This window comes from Syzygium oleosum, unplaced genomic scaffold (assembly GCF_021117445.2).
Source record: "Syzygium oleosum isolate NSW1041296 unplaced genomic scaffold, Sole_v2.1 Sole_v2.46, whole genome shotgun sequence".
NCBI lineage: Eukaryota > Viridiplantae > Streptophyta > Magnoliopsida > Myrtales > Myrtaceae > Syzygium > Syzygium oleosum.
This window is the reverse complement of record NW_026607530.1, coordinates 37,558-58,822: the sequence shown is the minus strand read 5'-3', so window position 1 is coordinate 58,822 and position 21,265 is coordinate 37,558. Positions and strand designations below refer to the sequence as shown.

General features: G+C 43.0%; 1 long non-coding RNA gene and 1 pseudogene across 1 annotated transcript; both read left to right on the top strand.

Annotated features, from left to right (window-relative positions):
* Nucleotides 1–2,391: 2,391 nt before the first annotated feature.
* LOC115691249 (aspartate--tRNA ligase 2, cytoplasmic-like) lies at nt 2,392–13,104 on the top strand (annotated as a pseudogene).
* A 2,254-nt stretch (nt 13,105–15,358) lies between these two features.
* On the top strand, nt 15,359–16,761 carry LOC130136587 (uncharacterized). The gene is made up of 2 exons (XR_008815411.1): nt 15,359–15,441; nt 16,543–16,761. It is a non-coding gene; the product is annotated as an uncharacterized LOC130136587 (long non-coding RNA).
* Nucleotides 16,762–21,265: the final 4,504 nt, after the last annotated feature.

Below are 21,265 nucleotides of genomic sequence, written 5' to 3'. Positions count from 1 at the left end.
TTGTGCGAGATTCTTTAAAAAGTGCGAAACATTTTTGGCAATGTCAAATTGAAAGAAGCGTTGTGATTTGAATTTGAACCCTTTGAGGCTCGCAGCCATTTGTAGGATGTTCTTGGTTCTGTCTAATTAGCTTTCAAGGTGCTTTCAACCCAAATCGAACTATTATAGATTTCGAAAAATCTCACAAACCCAAATCAAATCACAATCCAAACCAAACCTATAACTTCGGTTCATGATCGATTTGGTTTGTTTGAAATAAATAAACATCAGGCCAACATCCAAATTAATTAGTAACAAGTTAACTAACTGGCATGCAAAATCCCTATCCGTGTGAAAATTACTTTAATGATCTCAACATTGAGAGAGCCAAAGAAGAATAAAGATGTTATTAGGGGTGCGATCAAGTCGAGTCGAGCCGATATTGTCCACGTCCGAGCTTGACTTGATTCGCATTTTCTATGCACCAAACTCGACTCGACTTGATTACAACCAATTTGAAAAGGAACTCGAGCTTTGAGCTCGGAAACGCTCGAATAACGTAGGTGTACGATGTGATTTTGATGATATCAATGTCACTTTTTAATTGATAAATGTCTTTCATGAGGGAAAAGTGTCAAAAAAGTCCTAAACCTTTTGCATTGGTGCCAATTTAGTCCTAAATCTTTTTTTGGTGCCAATTCAGTCCTAAACCTTTTGCATTGATGCCAATTTAGTCTTAAACCTTTTTTTGGTGCCAATTCAGTCCTAAACCTTTTAAATTGGTGCCAATTCAGTACTAAATCTTTTGTTTTTGTGCCAATTTAGTCTTTCAGGCCAATTTTGACCGGAATTTGCCGACGTGGACGCCTGCCGGCCATCGACCGGTCACCGGCGCCGATGTGGCGCTGACGTGGATAACTTAAATAATATTTTAATATTTTTTGAATTTTTATTTTTTTTCCTTTTTTTTCCACTTTTTTTTTCTCTCCCCCTTCCTCTGGCAGGTCGCCGGTCCGACGACCGGCCAGAGGCCAGAGGCCGGCGAGCTCGACCTCGCCGGCCACTGGCGAGGCTCGCCCTCACCAGCCACTGGCGAGGCCCGACCTCGCCGGATCTGGCGAGGTTGAGCCTCGCCCGACCAAGGCGAGGTTGAGCCTCGCCCGACCAAGGCGAGGCTCGCCCTCGCCAGTACCAAAAAAAAAAAAAGTGGAAAAAAATTTTAAAAAATAAAAATTCAAAAAATATTAAAATATTATTAAAGTTGTCCACGTCGGCGCCGGTGACCGGCCGGCAGGCATCAACGTCGGCAAATTCCGGTCAAAATTGGCCGGAAGAACTAAATTGGCACAAAAACAAAAGGTTTAGGACTGAATTGGCACCAATTTAAAAGGTTTAGGATTGAATTGGCACCAAAAAAAGGTTTAGGACTAAATTGGCACTAATGCAAAAGGTTTAGGACTTTTTTGGCACCTCTTTCATGACAGAAGCTCAATCAAACTCGGCAAACCTGTCAAATTGCGCTCTTAAGCTAAGAATTGGCAAGCTTGAGTTCGATCCAACAAGATTCGCGAGTAGACGATCAACATAGAACACAAGCATTTGGGTTCGCTTCCTTATCACGTGGCCAAATGTAGTGAAATATGGATCGTAGACATTGTAGGCCTTAACTAGCTCTCAATCTAAAATTCCATCTTTCTTTTTATTGGGAAAATTGTCTAATAAAGTTATAAACTTATTGTAGGGCGGCTAATTGAGCCTTAAATTTTTCAATGTGATAAATTTAGTTCTAAACATTTTGATAATTAAATTTCCCCAATCTTGACACAATCTCGCTCAAGCATGCGAACGGAACCGGCACCCATCCCTTCAATGACATAGGCAATCGAAATACAGAGTCATGGAAACAAGAAGATAGAGAAGGGAAACTTTAAGAAACGGATGGGAAAGAAAAAAAAAAAGGAAAGTTGGGAAGAAAGAAGAAAAAGCAATATGCGGTTTTTAATTTTTTTAGGGATTGCAATTTTTTCAAAATCTTTAATGTGACAAAAGTTTCTGATCGTCGAAAAAATAAAGTCGGTAAGCTCAAATATTTATTTGAAATTGAATTTATCATTTCAATCTCTTATTTGAAAAAAGATTTATTTTAATTTTTTTATAAAGAAAATGGCTTCGATGCTTAATTAGAATTTTCCCTAAAAGCAATGATGACGAAGAAGAGATTACTTTTTATTTTCTCAATAAAAACAAGTTTGGATACTTTTTATTTTAATTTATTTTATTTATTTTTTGTGATTGTAGCGCCGCCTATGTCATCGTTAAAATGTACACCTAGGTTGCCTAAAATACCCCTGTGAACAATCTCTCGTATAAAATGATTAAAATCCCTAAGACGCATCACGGTCCATCGATCAGTTCCCGCCCTTCCAGAACATTCTCCCGCGTTCGAATCCCTCCTTCAACCAAGTCGCCGGAGCAACCCCAGAGCAAGCAAGATGGGCTCCTCCTCGCCGCCGGTTGCGGAGGATCCGCTGGCTGGGAACTACGGGGAGGTGCCGCTGCCGGAGCTGCAGTCGAAGGAGGAGGCGGTGGGGGAGCCGTACACGGAGGTCGATGCGCTGGCGGAGGGGATGAAGGGGAGGAGCGTGCTGGTGAGGGGGAGCGGCGGCGGCGGCGGCGGCGGCGTTCGTGCTGGTGAGGGGGAAGGGGTACAACTCGTACAAGGTGCGGTGCGTAGTGACCAAGCGGGAGGGTTCGGTCAGCAGGCAGATGGTGGAGTTCGTGGCCTCCGTGACTCCGGGATCCATCATCGACGTCCGCGGATCAGTCACGGTCCCTTCCTCCCCCATCGAGGGCGTTTCCCAGCGGGTGGAGATTCAAGTCAACCAGCTCTATTGCGTCAGCAAGCCCTTGCCCAGCCTTCCCTTCAATCTTGAGGACGAAGCAGAGATCGAGAGGGCTCCCCAGGTCTCTCTGTCGAATCATTTCATCTGTCGGCTTGTGTGTGTGGAGGCTATCCTGTTTATGTTCCGTGTTTGCAAAATTTGCACGCGGGAGAGCAGCTCCTTCGTTTCAGGAGTTTAAATTTCGTAGCCCTCGACCCGCGCACGCCTTATAGGACAGAATTGATTGTAATCCAGAGTCAAGTTGAAACTGTGAGCTTTCCATATCCCATTCCCGACGAAATTCACAAGCTCATTGTTTTGGCGGTTCTTGGTTTCTGAGGGCTTTGATCAAGTCACTACGCCGAAGCCCGTACTTGCGCTCACTGAAGGAGGTTCTGCCGTTCTTAAGCTGAACTATCCCGCATGCATGGCTCAGTTACCTGAGCTGTACATGCAAATGTATGTTCATGCTAATTATGGGCGTGTTTATGGGATTGGCCCTGCGTTTAGGGTAGAAGACTCCTACATTTGTGAATATACTGGTGTTGATGTTGAAATGGAGATTAAGAAACACTATTATGAGGTGGGAATGGGTACTTTTGGATTTCTTTTTGTGCTTTAGTTCAGTTCTGTGAAATAGACGTCTATGTGCAGGTAATGGACATTGTGGACCATATGTTCGTTACAATGTTCGACTCTTTGAATGCGAATTGCAAGAAGGAACTCGAAGCTGTTGGAAGCCGATATCATTTTAAACCTTTGAAGGTTATATGGTCTATATTTTTTCCGTAATCCCGAGAACAATAGGCAGCATAGTGCACTCATGGGCAATAAATTTTTTATTGCAGTACTTGAGAAAGACTCTGCGGCTTACATTTCAAGAAGGGGTTCAAATGTTCAAGGTCAGAAAAATATTTAGTCAGCTAATATAAGTGCACATATGTGTTTTTAAATGAAAAAATACAGATAGTGTGGGAACACATGGGGTTCATTGGCACTTGTGGAGATATGAGTTGAAAACGATGTGTATTTGGGGGAGCAATTCCATGGGATGAGAGCTGTAAATATACTATTGGAAATAATTTCGTAGCTGTAAAAGTAGGAGCATGAGTGCGCTTAACTGATTTTTCCTTTGTTGCTTCTAAATGAAACTGACAGAATGTGGTATCACACTCCTCTTACCTAATGACTTGTTCCGTTGGAAGAGGAACCGCGATAAAGTGAGAATTGCAATGATATGCCATGTAGGTGTAAGTCAGTTGGGGTAGACCATTGGCTTGGTCAAGTAGATTTGAATAGCTTAGTAATCATCAGCTACTTAGTAGGTCCATCCTCCCACAATCATAGGCATCTCTGCATTCCTTATGTTTGTTAAGGGGCTCAATACCAGGAGTCTATTTTTAAAAATAGACATTCTGCTTTGAGAAATATGAAGTCCTTTCACTCCAAAGTTTTGTTTTGTAAAGGTGGTTTTCTCAATGCAGGACCTGAATTGTGTTGAAGATAATACCAACCTTGAGATGATTCTTAAATTAGTAGCTATTTCTTAATAGAAATGAACAAAGATTATTGTAAGTATAGTTTTCACCAAACAAAAGTTTCTTTGGAATGGGCTTGGAGAATACTATTTACTAAACACTCCACCTACTTCGAGCGGATGCACATTAGGTCAAAGCCCCTTCTTTATATGTGCTTTCCAAATGTCAAAGCATTCCTAATGCATGCTCGTTAATAAATAATTTGCTCTGGATCCGACGGATGCAGTTTATATTTTTGGGTTCCAGCATTTATTTTGATCCATATTTCAGCATATATTTTCTGATGGATATTTTTCTGCTGGAACTTTGGACTTAGTGAAATTTAGTATAGAATCTGTTGGGAAAATCATGTCCATTAAGCAGGAAGCTCCTATGATTAGCTAAATCTAAAGAATCACCCTCACACTGATATTTTACCTAGTCAGCAAAGGGTTGGTTGCTTCTTAGTTTTTGCTGTTTGGAGTTTGATTTCTTGTCTCCCTCGAAATGAGGGCATAGGGTTTCTGGAGTCATTTCATTATCCAATAGCATGTATAGATCGGATCAACTTACAGATTGAATACATAAAGATAGTAGCATCCTGACTCTAATTGCTTTTGGTCCAAAATCCTTGAGGTTGCTTTTTCCATTAAATGCAGGTTACGTTTGTTTATATCTTTGTAATAGTTACCTTTTTGTGGATGAGTGCTCTTGAAGTAGTCGGTCTGGCTGTGAACCTACATGCCTGCATTGCTAAACTTTTCCCTTGCTGCTCTGACATTACTATGCTTGTACAGGATGCTGGCATTGAGATTGAGCCTCTTGATCACTTGAGCGTGGAAGTAGAGAGAAAACTGGGTCAGCTGGTTCTTGAAAAGTAATAAGTTAAATAATCTTTGATGTGCCTAAAGTCTTAAGTTAGGGCTTTGATTGTTATTGCAATTATTTTTTGGTTTGGTTAACTTACCGAGCTTTCCTTTATTCTTAGGTATGGCATGGAGTTTTATATACTTCACCGTTATCCTTTGGCTGTTAGGCCATTCAGCACAATGCCATGCTATGATGATCCTGCCTACAGTAATTCATTTAATGTCTTTCTTAGAGGTAAAGTTTTGGGCCATTCTATACCTTCACCAAATTTTTCTGACTGATGGTTTGGAAATTATGCCGCTGTCTTGATTATTTGGTCTTGCAGTTGGTTCGAAATTATATAAAATGTATGTTCAAATTGTCAAAAAAGAGACATACGTAGGGAATCGGTTGGAAGGGAAGTCCTGAAATCTCAGGACAATGACAACTATATGTTCCAATTGATTCTTGTATACCAAGAAGTCCTATATAGAGATGTATCTTTCATAACTCTCAGATGGTTTAAAACTTGTTCCATGCATTCTCCTTTCTCTTTTGCATGGACCCTATTATAAAGTTGCATCCAGAGGCCCCTTACCAACACCCAGTAAATCGCATGTGTCTCTACACATGAATTGTGCTATAGTTGACCAGCAAACCTTGCATTCAACCTATATTCATTTCCTAACTTCTGATTTGTATTATTCTGTCCCAGGCGGGCAGATCATATCAGGAGCTCAGCGTGTCCATGATTATGAACTTCTCGCCAAGCGTGCAGAGGCATGTGGAACTAAAGTAAAGGCCTGTGAAAAATACATCGAGTCTTTTAGGTAATCCAATTTGTCATCATTGTTCTCTTGAAATCGGTCGGTTTCTTTTGCAATTGTTGTTGAAATCGTTGCGTTTCAGTGCTTGGTCAGCTAGTTGATCAAGGTGAAGATTATTTCTCTCCATTCTGACGAGACATCGTAATGATATGATTTTTGTGCAGGCAGGGCGCACGTCCACACGGGGGCTTCAGAGCGGCACTGCAGCTGGTAGCTATTTACTTCTTGGGTCTCGACAATTGAAAGAAAGCAAGACCGAAGACAAGGAGAGATGGCTTTGGGAGAAAATTCAATGTATATTTTCTATGTATTGTTCGATACACGATGTACACATTTACAATACAATGCGTAAATGAATAATGGAAATAAAATATTCTACAAATCAAATCCAATCCCACTTGATCCTTGCATATCAATCTCAATCCAAATGATATCGCATATCTTCCAATACTCCTTGATGATGTGTATATTTGACTTATATTTTGATTATATTTTGTGGTATTTTGGGCAAATATTCGAATAAATAGAGTGGAATTTATTTGTTTTTATGCATTGTGATTAGGTGATGGTGAATGATGCAATCGCGAAGATTTTGGACACTTTTGATGTGTTTTTGAGCTATTGGTTGGGATTCTGCATATAAAAGATCCATTTTCCAGAGATCCGTACTCACGGCTTAAGATCGCGCGGATGTAAAGCTGGCGTAGAATTTGGGGACGTGATTTAGCCATTAATTTCCATATTTTCCAGATCTGATTGAGGAGGATTTTTGTACTTAAATAGAACTCTTAATTAGGGACATTAGGGAGAAGTTTTTGCCTTTTTTTCTCTTTCCATATTGGATAGAATTTTTTTTTCTAGACTTTCTCTTTTTTTTATTTAAGAGGTTGAACGCAAGAGGGGAGGGGAGACTTGACTCCAGAAAATTCAGAAACATATTATTTTCTCTTTTGCGCATTTTGTAGTCATGTGTGGCTAACTCCTTTTTATTCTAGCAAAGGATTATCAAAGTTCAAGTTCATTCAAGTTGTGAGATCTAAACTTAATCATCCTTCTTAATTTCTGCAGTATTTATATATTCTCTGTTTTATTGTTTACCATTGCTTTGTTGGTTGTTACAATAAGAGCTCGTTGTGCAATTGACAGGGTGATAGTTTGCCAATTGAAATACCCAAACCCATAATTGTTTAGGTGTTTTAATAATAATGGCAAATAATATGACTTGATTAAAACCAGATTTTCAAGTTGTATTATGAGAATATATTATCTAGCTTGAACAAGTTACGCGTGTGATTTATTGGCTAGGGTTGAGTTTTTCTCGTTTTTCATGCTATTAGCGAATTGAATCCTAGGCGCGTGTCGGGGTTATTAATTAATAAGGGATTAATCACAGGTGCGTGTCTAGTTAATCTAATATTAAGGAAAAATTAGGCTGTTAGAAGCGTTTGAACAACCATAACTAGTCTATTGCAGTGTTTGAGATTAATCATTTGACTCAATGGTCAACTTCCGAACTTGAATGAGATTACCTTTGCTAGATGTTGCATAATCTGATTTTCTTTAATTTCTGTTTGCTTATTTTATTTAAGTCTATTCTACATAAACCCCCCTTTTTAGTTTCGCTTTTATTGTTTACTTGGTTTTCAAAGAATTAACAATTTGTCAGTCTCTGTGGATTCGACTCTGCTCACTCTAAGTACAATTTATTTGTGATTTAGTGAGTAGGAATTATTTTTGGTGAATTCGACCACCACCACTCCTTCTCAAGCTGGTGGCTTGTAGATATTCAAGACACTTAGCCTATTCAGTAGATATGCATGCTGTTTCTGACAGAGGGGTTTGGTGAAACATCCACGGGTTGTTCTCCCTATCCGTCTTGTTTCAATTATCCCCTCTTGAATCTTCTCCCGTGTGAAGTGACAATCTACTTCTATGTGTTTCGTTCTCTCATGCATCATGGGATTAGCCGCAAGCTTGAGAGCGGCATCATTATCACAAAATAGTTTGGTTGGGCCCTTAATTCGTACTCCAAGATCTCGCAGTAAGCCTCGCAGCCATACTATCTCGCAAGTAATTTTCGCCATCGCCCGATATTCTGCTTCTGCTGAAGACAATGAGATAATCGGCGGTTTTTTTGTCTTCCATGAGAGCAAGGAATCTCCTAGCTTAATGCAAAAACCTATGACAGATCTTCTGCTCATTGGACAGGTCGCATAATCTACATCACAATATGCCGTCATTTCCATGTTGCACTTTCTAGAAAGAAATATCCCAAGTGCTGGGTATTTCTTTAAGTATTTCACAATCTTCAATGTATCATTCATGTGAGATTATTTTGGTTTGTGCATAAACTGGTTCAGCGTCTGTATCGCATAATATATGTCTGGCCTGGTCATGGTCAAGTATATGAGTTTCCCAACAAGTTTCTAGTAGCCTGCTGGATCTTTGAGTATGGATCATCTTCTTGAGGAGATCCCTCATCATATTTCGCCGTGGTCAACTTGATATTCTGTTCGATTGGAACAACAGCTGGCTTGCATCCTGACAGACCTGCTTCTGATATAATTTCCAACACAATTTTCCGTTGACTGAGGGAAATTCCTTGGTCGGATCGGGCAATTTCAATTCCCAAAAAAAAGTTGGGTGATCTCAAGTCCTTTATATGAAATGTGGAATGCAGATACTTCTTGAAGCTCTTTATGGCATTTTCGTCATTTCCCATAATGAGTATATCATCAACATATATCATTAAATAGATTGATGACATACATTCTATCCATGTAAAAAGGGCATAATCAAAACGGGATTGTTTGAATCTTGCAGCTGTGAGTGCATTCGCAAATTTGGTATACCACTACCGGGAAGCTTGTTGAAGACCATATAAGGATTTACGGAGACGACATACCTTATCCTCCCCCTGTCTCCGAAAGCCCTGAGGAACTTCCATATAAATCTCCTCATCCAAATCACCATGAAGGAAAGCATTATGGACATCCATTTGGTGTAAAGTCCAATTTTGGAAGGCCGCAACCGACATGAAAGATCGGACGGTGACATCTTTGGCTACTGGGGAAAATGTCTCGTGATAATCAAAACCTTCACATTGTGTAAAACCCTTAGCCACCAAACGAGCCTTGTAGCGTTCGATGGATCCGTCTAACCGATACTTGATCTTGTACACCCATTTGCACCCAATCGGCTTCCGATAAGGGGGTAGTGGCACAAGCTCCCATGTGTTATTCTCAATCAAGGCTTGCAACTTGGCTACCATGGCCTTTTGCCATCGTGGATCAGTGGACGCTTCATAATAGTTAGAAGGTTCCCGATCTTCAAATATTCGGCTAATACAGCATCTATGTTCTGACGAGAGTTTATTAAACGAAACGTAGGATGAGATGGGATATCGAATACCTGGTGAATTGTGTGCAGCACAGACATAGTCTTTAGTCCACGTGGGTGGACGTGTGATGCGCCCGGAATGTCGTGGAGGGTCTCTTGGTGGTGAGGGTGTAACAGCCCGAATTTCGATGTAATTCCGGAATCAATAAAATTGATATTAATTCGCATTTCATTTTAGTAAGTCTCGCCCGGAGCTGATCACTCTCGGGATACTAACCAATGGAGTATGGCTAACTAGAAAATGGTACGTGGACCGGGGACCCTATCGTGAAACGGACACCGATCACGAGAGACGCTGAGGGAATATTTTGAGCCAACGTGGGCCGATCGTAGGAAAGGTTAATGGATTGGGTTTGGCTAAGGCCTACGATGTACAATAGGGACGTAGGTGATTCTGCAAGACCGAAAGTACACGTGGCCCACCAGTCCTGAACGTGAACCGAACGATCGTGACCTCTGGAACTAGTGATAATTTCTCATTCTCTCAATGATCAGAACCGTCACGACTCGGATTACCCTTGGTCATTACGCATAACCTCTAAACAGCCGCCCGTTAGTGAGAGACCCTGAAATTGAAAGTTTAGCGAGTTTTGTTCACGGAATTGGGCCCGGATTTCGATGCCGATTTTCGAAGGCTTAAGAGACTATTTTTGGGAATCTGACGCCATATTATGCTGGCCACACACGTTTGAAGTTAGTACGAGTAAAAATTGAAAATTCGGTCCGGGGGTGAAAATTTACGATTTTGCCCCTCGGGACGCCAGCGTTGCTTTTAAAGACCAAATGAGGTTATTTTTCGAGGCCGACGCCATTTTAGGGTGGCCACGCATACCAGGAGTCGTTATGGCCAAAAATTGGAATTTCGAAAGAAATTAAAAAAATAATATTATTTTATTCCCGAAACTTTGCAGTCGATTTTCGAAGGCTTAAAGGGCTGTTTTCGCGATTCCGACACCACATTGTGTTGCCCACGCACATGGAGGGTTGGTACGGGCGAAAAATGGAGCTTCGCCCCGGGACCGGAAAAATGACGGTTTTGCCCCTAGGCTATTTTTGGTTCCGAATTTTGGGGGATAATTAAGGAAATTAATTAAAATTGGACTTATCCTAATTATTGCAGCAAAGGACCAAAATGACCTTGAATTATTGGATAAGATTTAATGGTGACCATTGGATGAGGGGCAAAATGGTCATTTTGGGCTAGATTTGTGACACTTGGCACCCTAGACCCTAAAATTTGACCAAATTAAATTTGTTTCTCTCTCTCCTCACTCTCACTCTCGGCCAGACCTCTCTCTCTCCTCCCGATCACTCTCTCTCTCTCTCTCTCTCTCTCTCTCTCTCTCTCTCTCTCTCTCTCTCTCTCTCTCTCTCTCGGCTAGGCCTTGCCAGAGCAAGCCGCCGGCCACCGGAGCACCGCCGCCGGCCACCGTGCCCCGCCGTCGACCACCTCAGTCCCTAGCCTCAGCCTCGCCTCTGTCCGACCCCTTTCTCTCTCTCTTTCTCTCTCTTTCTCTCCCTTTTTCTCTCCCGGGTTAGCACCGCCGCCGCGCCGGAGCTCGTATGGCCGAGCTGCTGCCACTGTGACGTCCCCAACGTCCGTACGTCACTGTTCACCACCGTTCGTACGGTGTCCGTACGGGGGTGTCCGTACGTCGCCGTCCGTACGCCGCCGTCCGTACGCCGTCGCCGGGAACGCCGCCGCCGGTTCCACTGTTCACCAGTGATCAGCCGCCATTCCTCATCGTCGTGACCTTGGATTAAGTGAGTAAAATTCCTAAACCCGGATTAGGACTGATAGTGCATTTTTCTGGACTGATTTAGGAATACTAGTACATGCTGAGAGGAATTAGTGTACCGATTGGTAGGAATTATTATCGGGAAAAATGTAGTGGATCAATGAGAATTTATTGGGGAGAGTAATTGGATTGATTGGCCAATTTAGGAGGCCATTGGTGGAATTGCCGGGTATGTCCGGGTTGACTGAATGTATGTAATTCGTGCTTAATTGTGATTGATTGAGTACTGCTATGTCGCATGTTGGGTGGCTGATTTTTGTGGAGTGCGACTGGCCACTGTTTGGCTTGCAATTAATTATTGAATTGTGAATCGCACATTGGGCCACACGATACTAATTGGGCCAATTGAGCACGTGTTGTGATATTGAGTGTTTGAATTTCATTGGTGCTCATGGTGCATTGCATTGCATAACATGGACACGCATTATGTATGCCTAGTGTGAGGCATGTGGGGAAATTGTGCGAGAATGCGTGCCTGCCATGAGTTGTGTGATCACCTAAAGACCTTCGGGTCGTGACCTTCGGATCGATACCGTCCTCATGCACTTTGAAGCAGGACGATGCCCGGTACGTCCGGAAGACGACCATCCTCATGCACTTTGAAGCAGGCTGCTGGTTCGTAAGGAGATCAGTGTTGCACCTCATGCACTTTGAAGCAGGCTAGAGACACTGGGCCAGATCGGTTACTGCGCCCCATGCACTTTGAAGCAGGCTAGAGACACTGGGCCAGATCGGTTGCTGCGCCCCATGCACTTTGAAGCAGGCTAGACGCACCGAGCCGTGAATGTTGTTGACTCGAGTCGTAATAAATAATAAATTGGACGATTGCCAGTGTGGGCCAGTGAGCCGGGAAATGCACGTGATATGTCGACGACATTTGCAGGCATGAACATGCATGGACTGGCATGCGAGTGTGTGAGACTCGGTGCATGAGCATATGATTGGCATACGTGTGATAATGTGTGCCACGTACGTGCCGTGGTTATTATATATTGAATTGCCTAACCTGCAGGGTTAGAGAATTATTTGATTGTTGTTGCATTATGATTTCAAATATTTGTTTCCGGTTAAGAGATTGCATGCTAGCCTAGCCTAGGTTTAGGGGTTGAACTCATTGAGATTCGTCTCACGGTTGTGTAAATCAAAACTTTTCAGACCCCCAGCCGTAAAGATGCCTAATCCGCCGCTTTTTGGAATACCTGTACAGATACACCAGTATACTAGTACCTACCCCGCAGGAAATGGGGAATCATACGTAAGATACCGGTCCGTGGTGTTTATAAACGTGGGAAAGTACTTTCATCAGACCCAGGAGTACGTGGCATGGTGCTTACGAGATGCAGACGGAAACCTAGGGCAACCCCATAGGACTTTTGATGTGCCGGTCGACCAAGATGGATTGATGATTCCACGAATGGCTGATGGTGAGATAGTCAATCCCCAGGATGTGTATGACGTAGACGGCGTGGATGAGCCCATGCATGGGGAGCCTCAAGTAATCGCCGAAGATCCTGATCAGCTCGAAGACGAGGAAGAGGAACTCGCAGACATGGACATAGATGATGAGGAAGAAATTGGAGAGGTCGCCGAGGTAGGGTCCGATGTGGAGATAGGAGCTGAGGAAGATGACGAGTTAGGTCTTTATCTGGACCCAGAGTTAGAGCTAGATTCGGAGGACGAGAGGATCGTAGCCGAGGATGAGCGAGCACAAGCCATGGATTCAGAGGAGTTTCAGAGGAACCATCGGGCGATTCATCGGAGTCCTCAGACCCTGACTGGGAGCCCTAGAGCAGGCCGGTACCCTGGGAAGCAAAGACCGTCTCTTTTTGAATGGCGATCCTACCCTAGTTAGCCTAACCATCGGTGCCACTTACCCTTTTTGTTATAGTGGCAGTTGACTGCTGTAGGTTTTTTGGAGTTGTTCATAAGGATAGTGTAACAAGGGTTTTTACTATAATAGTACAAGTGTATATTCTTGTTTGATGGCTGTTTTACCTTGGTCTCAAGTGTGTTGTTTTGTACGGGTGTATATATATTTATATACGTTGTTCCGCATGTGCCTTATCTCTGATTGGGTGTTGGGTTGGCGACGCATCCTGGGAGCGTTGCCTCACACACGACCGGAGGTGGGATGCTCGCGCTTCGTGGGGTACGGGGCGTGACAGAGGGTGAAGTTTCCTCCATAAGAGTTGATAATTCCTCGTCATATGGTTCTGGTGCGTGTGTTGGAATATCTTCAATGGACGCATCGTCCTCCACTGGTTCCAATGCTGTTGACGGAAAAGTATCGTCAGTAGAAATTATGACAGGTATTGGAGAACCTTTAATAGTCGGAACATAGGTGGGATCTCTTAATCCTCCTCTTCAGTGGGAAAAATACGAGGAGCGCTTTTGACCCCTACATCTTCCTTGGAGGAGTTACTTTCAAAAGGAAAAGTGTTTTCGTGAAATGCAACATCCCTACTTACAAAAAATTCTCCTGTTAATGGGTCAAAAAGACGATAACCCTTTTGTAGATTCGGGTATCCCATAAATATACATCGCCGGGAACGAGGACCCAACTTTTTCCGAGGGCCCGTAGAAGTGGCGTAACATAAGCATCCGAAAATCCGCAAATGGTCCAGATCTGGCCTTTTCTCAAATAGGGGCTCAAATGGCAAATGTCCGTTGAGTACCTTTGATGGCATCCGATTAATCAAATAAGCCGCTATTATCTCGCAATCTCCCCAAAAAATTTCCGGGATAGAAGCTTGAAACTTTAACACCCGTGCTATCTCCAAGAGATGGTAGTGTTTTCTTTCAACCACCCCATTTTGTTGTGGGCTGTAAATACATGAGCTTTCATGTAAAATTCCATGAGATGAGAAAAAAGTGTCGCACTCACGGTTAAAGAATTCCCTTCCATTATCTGTTCGGATGCGTCGGATAGAACTGAGATCCATCATGGTTCGGTGTGTGATATGGCCCCCACACATCAATGTGAATTAAGGAAAAAATATCGGTACCACGGCTCTTGCTAAGGGGAAAAGGTGTACGAGATTGTTTTGCAAGTGGGCAAATATGACCCTGAGAATAAGGAAATAAGGCATTAAGCCCCATTCTGGAATGCACAAGGAAATTTTTATCATTGACAATCGAATTACACAATGATTGTTTATTAAAAGAAATGCATGATAAATCACAATTTCTAGGAAAGCTGGTCCAAAAATATAATCCTTCAGAGAAACTACCCAAGCCCATCAGTCTGCCAGTCGAAAGGGCCTGTAAGAAACAAGTATAAGCATTGAAAAAAATTCAACAAGAATTTTCTTCACAGGCTCTAGACACATATATGAGGTTGAACTAGAAGTTTGAGACATAAATGACATTTCTGAGTGTGATTTAAGAACTAAGATTCACTGTCCCTATCGTAGTGACATGAGTAACATTCCCATTCGGCAATTTCACAGAGATAAATATTTAATTTTTATGAATAATGGAGAATAATCCCTTATCGCAGATAATATGGTCGCTTGCCCCTGAGTCAATTATCCAAGCATTTCTGGAAATAGAATTTCTCAGGCAATGAGTAATACCTGAAAAACTACTTCCCCTGTTGGAAGTGTCTAATTTTTGTAATGCCTGCATAATTTGTTGATATTGTCCATATGTGATGGGCTAATCATTGTTCAAACCAATGACTTGATAAGATGCAGCCGAGGATTCTTTTCCTTTCTTTCCTTTTTCCCCGAGTTTACCATGCAATTTTCAGCAGTTGTTGATTGTGTGATGGGGCCACCTGCAATATTCACAAAAAAATTTTCCTTTTAAATTTTGCCCATAAAATTTTTGTGCACCCGAAAAATTTGGGCCGTTGGATGCCTTCGGATGGGCTTGCTGCCCACTGTCCGATTCCATTAAAGAATTGGTGCCTTTCCAGTCATCAGATCGCAAGCTGCAATCTCCACCGTCCATCCCACTTCCTTTAGGTTGCTGCAGGTCATTGCCCACTAACCCTCGATGCTCCTTCTCTCGATCTAGGGTTCTAGAACCCGATTCGCCACGATCGTCGCGGGTCGCAGGGGCGATGCTTTCCGCTCCCCTTGCATGCTCCAGCGAGACAAGTCGTTGGCTCTCTTCCTGTACCGCCAGCTGAAAAATGCGTCCGAGCAGCGGCACCGAGTCCATGGCGAGGATCTGCGATCTAAAGGTAAGGTAGGATTCGCTTAAAATCAAAAGAAATCGTGTGACTTTCTCCCTATCTTTTATCACCCTATACTGTTGTAACGTGGTTTCGAGCCTCTCGAGCTTTTCCTCGACTGATTCCAGCTCGTTCTAGAGAGCCAATAGCTTGTTAAAGCAGGCGGTTATGCTCATATTCTCCTGCTTTAGCTCTAAAAGCTCCTGGGTGAGGGAAAAAATCTTTGCACGATCTAATTTCCCGTACATTTCTCTTATATTATCCCATATGTTTTTTGCATCTTCTGTGGGGAGGGGGGGAGAGTCCGACCGCGATTTCTAGGCTTATACAGTTCCCGATCCACGTTCTGGCGTACTGGTTGCATTTTCTCCATTGTCTCGCCATTCTCTCGTCAGTCAGGGTCGGGACAGATCCGTCGATGAATCTGTCTTTGTCCTTTGTCACAAGAGCCCGTCGGAATTCCAATGCCCAGATTGAGTAGTTTCCAGATCCCGTGAGATAGTGGCTAATAAGCTGCAACTCCAGTCCATTGGCGGCGGAGACATAGAGAGCGTCACCAGGCTCTGGTCGGCCAGTGATAGCCGCCATCGGATACGGCAAATAGCCAGGAGGCAGAATCGGGTAGGGATTTGGACCCATACCTGGTTTCCTGACCCGATTGATACCTCCGCATTGACTGGTCCAGACCCTTCGGTTGGGCTTGCTCCACTTGCGGCTGGTGGGCCGCTGTTGGGCTGCACATTCGCTTGGCCCACCCCAGGCAATGATGCATTTAGGCTTGGCCCAAGGTACCATGGACTCGGTATCCATTGGTAAGGGTGGTCCCCGATTGGCTGGTCCACAATGGGTGGGCCCGGTAGGAGCTGCCCCATGTTTGTCTGAGCCTGAAAGGGTTGCCAAAAAATGGGAACCCATAGTCTGTGGGTCCAGAGTCTGTGAGATTTGTGGGGTGACCTCCTCCGAGGGATGTTGATCAGTGACCTCTTCTGTGGGAGTCTAATCGAAAGTTGATGGTTGTTTCTGATTCATGGGGAGATAAGTGTATAGCCTTTCTTCGTCTACTTAAAAAATTTTGATTCCTTTGCCAGGAGGGTACCTTGTTTTTTTCAGGTCCAAATTCTCGGCAGACAATCGTTTAGGACTTGCGGAAGCTAAATCAGGAGCGAAGTCGCTCTGATACCATGAAAGAAAGCAAGACCGAAGACAAGGAGAGATGGCTTTGAGAGAAAATTCAATGTATATTTTCTATGTATTGTTCGATACACGATGTACACATTTATAATACAATGCGTAAATGAATAATGGAAATAAAATATTCTACAAATCAAATCCAATCCCACTTGATGCTTGCATATCAATCTCAATGCAAATGATATCGCATATCTTCCAACAACAATGTCGGCTAAACCAGTTCCCATGGAAAGCGACAAGTACAGCCATATGTCTACGTGCATATATGTCACTAGGTTTGTGCCTGCGGGACCTTTCTTTGGTCCAGACACGGTAGTCCTACTAGAAATGATACTGCTTCTAACCGACAATCGCGAATCTTCAGCCTAAGAGACAAACTCCAAACCTAAGACATGTTACGTATTCACTTTCCAAAGAGACGAATCCAATCATATATCCACGTCCGAAGTATGCAAAGATGCCTGGGTTTATTTCAGGAAGTAGAGCGACGTATAAATGGTCACGTCACATCGAGTTCAACCGGTCTAATTTCGAGGGAAAAGTGCCAAAAAAGTCCTAAACCTTTTGCATTAGTGCCAATTTAGTCCTAAACCTTTTTTTGGTGCCAATTCAGTCCTAAACCTTTTGCATTGGTGCCAATTTAGTCCTAAACCTTTTTTTGGTGCCAATTAAGTCCTAAACCTTTTAAATTGGTGCCAATTCAGTCATAAACTTTTTGTTTTGGTGTCAATTTAGTCCTTCCGGCCAATTTTGATCGGAATTTGCCGACGTGGACGCCGACGTGGCGCCGATGTAGACAACTTTAATAATATTTTAATATTTTTTGAATTTTTATTTTTTTTTCCTTTTTATTCTTTTTTTTTCCACTTTTTTTTTGTCTCTCCCCCTTCCTCTGGCCGGTCGCCGGTCTGGCGACCGGCCAGAGGCCAGAGGCCGGCGAGCTCGACCTCGCCAGCCACTGTCGAGGGCGAGCCTCGCCATGGTCGGTCGAGGCCCGACCTCGCCAGATCTGACGAGGTAGAGCCTCGCCAGACCAAGGCGAGGCTCGAGCCCTCGCCGCGTGCCTCCGGGCGAGGGCTCGAGCCTCGCCTTGGTCGGGAGGCTCGACCTCGTCGAGATCCGGCGAGGTCGGGCCTCGACCGACCATGGCGAGGCTCGCCCTCGCCGAGACCTCCGTGAGGGCTCGAGCCTCGCCATGGTCGGGCGAGGCCCGACCTCGCCGGATCCGGCGAGGTCGAGCCTCGCCTAGCCGACCTCGCCGAGATCCGGACGAGGTCGGGCCTCGACCGACCATGGCGAGGCTCGCCCTCGCCGCGGCCTCCGGCGAGGGCTCGAGCCTCGCCACATCGTGGCGAGACTCGAGCCCTCGCCGGGCGAGGCCGCCCTTGCCAGTGGCGGCGAGGTCGAGCTCGCCGGCCTCTGGCCTCTGGCAGGTCGCCGGACCGGCAACCGGCCAGAGGAAGGAGGGAAAGACAAAAAAATATTTAAAAAAGGAAAAAAAATAAAAATTCAAAAAAATATTAAAATATTATTAAAGTTGTCCACGTCCGCGCCGGTGACCGGCCGCCTGCCGGCCGGCGTCCATGTCGGCAAATTCCGGTCAACATTGGCCGGAATGACCAAATTGGCACAAAAACAAAAGATTTAGAACTGAATTGGCACCAATTTAAAAGATTTAGGACTTAATTGGCACCAAAAAAAGGTTTAGGACTAAATTGGCACCAATGCAAAAGGTTTAGGACTGAATTGGCACCAAAAAAAGGTTTAGGACTAAATTGACACTAATGCAAAAGATTTAGGACTTTTTTGGCATTTTTCTCCTAATTTCGATATGAGGCTTGCTTCACTTCGCTCTGACCTGAAGCATGTTAATGAATATCTCGCCCAAAGGAGAGAAAGATGGCCTTTGATCTTTTTGAACGAGAATGGGAGCAATTATAAAGTTGAATTGGCTTGTACTAGAAGAGGCAGTTGTTGCAAAATGCACGATGGCCATGGGAGTTAGTAAAATAGTGGAAAACGAAGGAAATCATGGAAACATCGACCAATGCACGAGGAAGGATTCTTCACGTAACCGTTAGAGAAAACCCGAGGAGCATGAATATGAAAAAACACCAAGAGAAAAGAGTCGCTCAAACTATGTCGAAACTATACCAATTTTCCTACGAAGCATTGTCCTTTCGAAGCAATGTACTTTGATTTCAGTTTTAACTATTATGTTTTTTTGTTGAAAGAAATTGTATTCATTACTTAAAAAAGAGAATATAAAGTACATAAATTTCATAACGGAGCAGACAAAACAGAACAACACCTAGAATACTGTAAAACAAAGTCAAATTCAAAAAATAAGGAGGATCAACAAAGCACCAGTTGTGTAAGGCACACATTTGTTCCACAAGAATGGATCCGTCAAGCAAAATAATCAACGGCCGATTACTGAATCTCGTATCTTCGTCAGTGATGAGCATTCGCTAGAAATTCATTCTCCGATAAATACGGCAAGTTTGCCATGCGCGCCTAGGTTCAGCTTCTTCTATATTTTCGCCGTACAGAGACAACTAAAACATGTTAAACAAACACATATCTAATATTTGAAAGAGCAAATCTTCATGGTTTAGCAAGACGTCAGAACTCCTACAATCACCATTAAGGACTTATGCACGGAGAGAGCACATGAGTATGGAATCCCCGAAAGCATATTTATTAAACTCGCAAATTTAGATCGGGAGAGGATAATTCCCAAATCTAGAATTAGATCGACTAGCATTTTCTACGTAATATTTTGATTTGAAGAGCGGGCACGCCCTTTACACATACATCCACACTCGATCCATTTTCAAAAAACGTTTTTTGGTGAAACTTTGATCACTTTGTTATCGAGTTGAAACCAAGAACGGGCTTTCGTTTGTTTTCCCAATCCCTATTTGTCAGATTAACTCTACATCGATTTAGATCCAATACCTTTCTAACATGAAGAACGCGTTATACGTGACGAATACATCATGCAACAATCACACTTGGCGTAAATGACTAATCAAAACCAAGATGCATACACACATGTCGCCAAGCGAGCGGACTCTTGGCATGTGGGGTAAAGGCGATCGATCCGTGACGCCACATTATGACCACCGGTATCTGCTAGAGAACCCAATTCTTACTTAAGAAAGACGATTTGGCGTATTAGATGTTTACGTTCAAATTCCATCAGTTGCACGCAAGTTGTTATGGGTCGGAGTCTTTGGCACGTGCCGATGACCTTGTAAAGTGATCCATAAGCTTTCGAATCGTGGAGTGACTTGGTCCGTGCCACTATTAGGATCAGATACTGAAGAAGAATAAGAGGCCAAAGACAAAGCAAGTGGCGAGGCTGCTAACACGTGATTATTCGGAAAAGGCGAGGAGTGCGTCGTTGTCTTCTCCTTTGCTCTTTCCGCAGGGCTTAAATCTAATAATGCGACAGGCTTAGGAGGCGCATGTGACGAGTCACGAGAGAGATCGCCCGGAGATTCGTGTCCTCCGAAGGATGATATAATCATTGCCTCTCGCCGGACACTTGTCATTAGCAGAATCATTTCGCAAATTCTCTGATTGCGGGGGCACCTTGAAGATGCCTTTTGATTGCCGCAATCCACTCGACATAAGTACCATTATCCTCGGGCAGAGGATAAGGTGATTGGGATAAGGAACAGGGACACGTGTACGGCAATCATGACGATGAGGCGGAGTGGCTTCATCTTATGTCTCTCTCGTACGTAATCTAAAGGTATAAAAGGATAATGATACAATTAATCTTCAAATATACCACATGATTCCTGAATTTTAACTTAATATGTAATATCGTTCATGAATTTTTAATTTATTTTATATAGTCCCTGGATTATTGACACATACTCATTTTAGCCATTGAATAATGACTAAATTGAACATGTATCAAAAGTCCATGAACCACATTGAATTATAAGTTAATTGACGATATTGCACATTAGACTAAAATTTACGGATCACATTGAACAAATTTAAAGTTTAGAGATCACATTACACATTGAACCAAAGTTCAAAGACCGTTTGTGTCATTTACCCTGCATTAAATTGTAATTATGGAAGTGTTTACTGAGTACTAAGATTATTTGCTTGAATTCAACTTTGCAAAGGATAGTGAAAATTGAATTAATTGATATGTGTTCTTCTTTTAATTTTTGTTTGGAAATAGGTGACACCAATTAGTGTTCTCGGATTACTTGTCGAGTATATTTGCTAAGTAAATGTTCAAGTTTCAAAAATATCAATTATCTCTCTCAGTATTTTATATTATGGCGTTTCGGTCGGTTGCTTTCCAAACGAAATCTCTGCAAAAAGATTCATTTTATTTTTTTATTGTGCTTACGAGCTGCTCCGTCCAAATAAAATTATTCATAGATTAGATTGAACTTTTAAGTTGCTCGAACCGAAAAAATCGAGTCGAAACCAAACGACCGAATGATAGCTTGATTTATTTCCATTCCTAAGTCATTAGCAGCAGCAGAAGAAGAAAGTATTTTGGTCTTCACTTCTACAACTTACCTAACCAAGAAGCCATACTATGTACCATAAAGAAATAAGAGATAGCAGGTTGCAGAAGAAAACAGAGTTCCATTTCGAATGT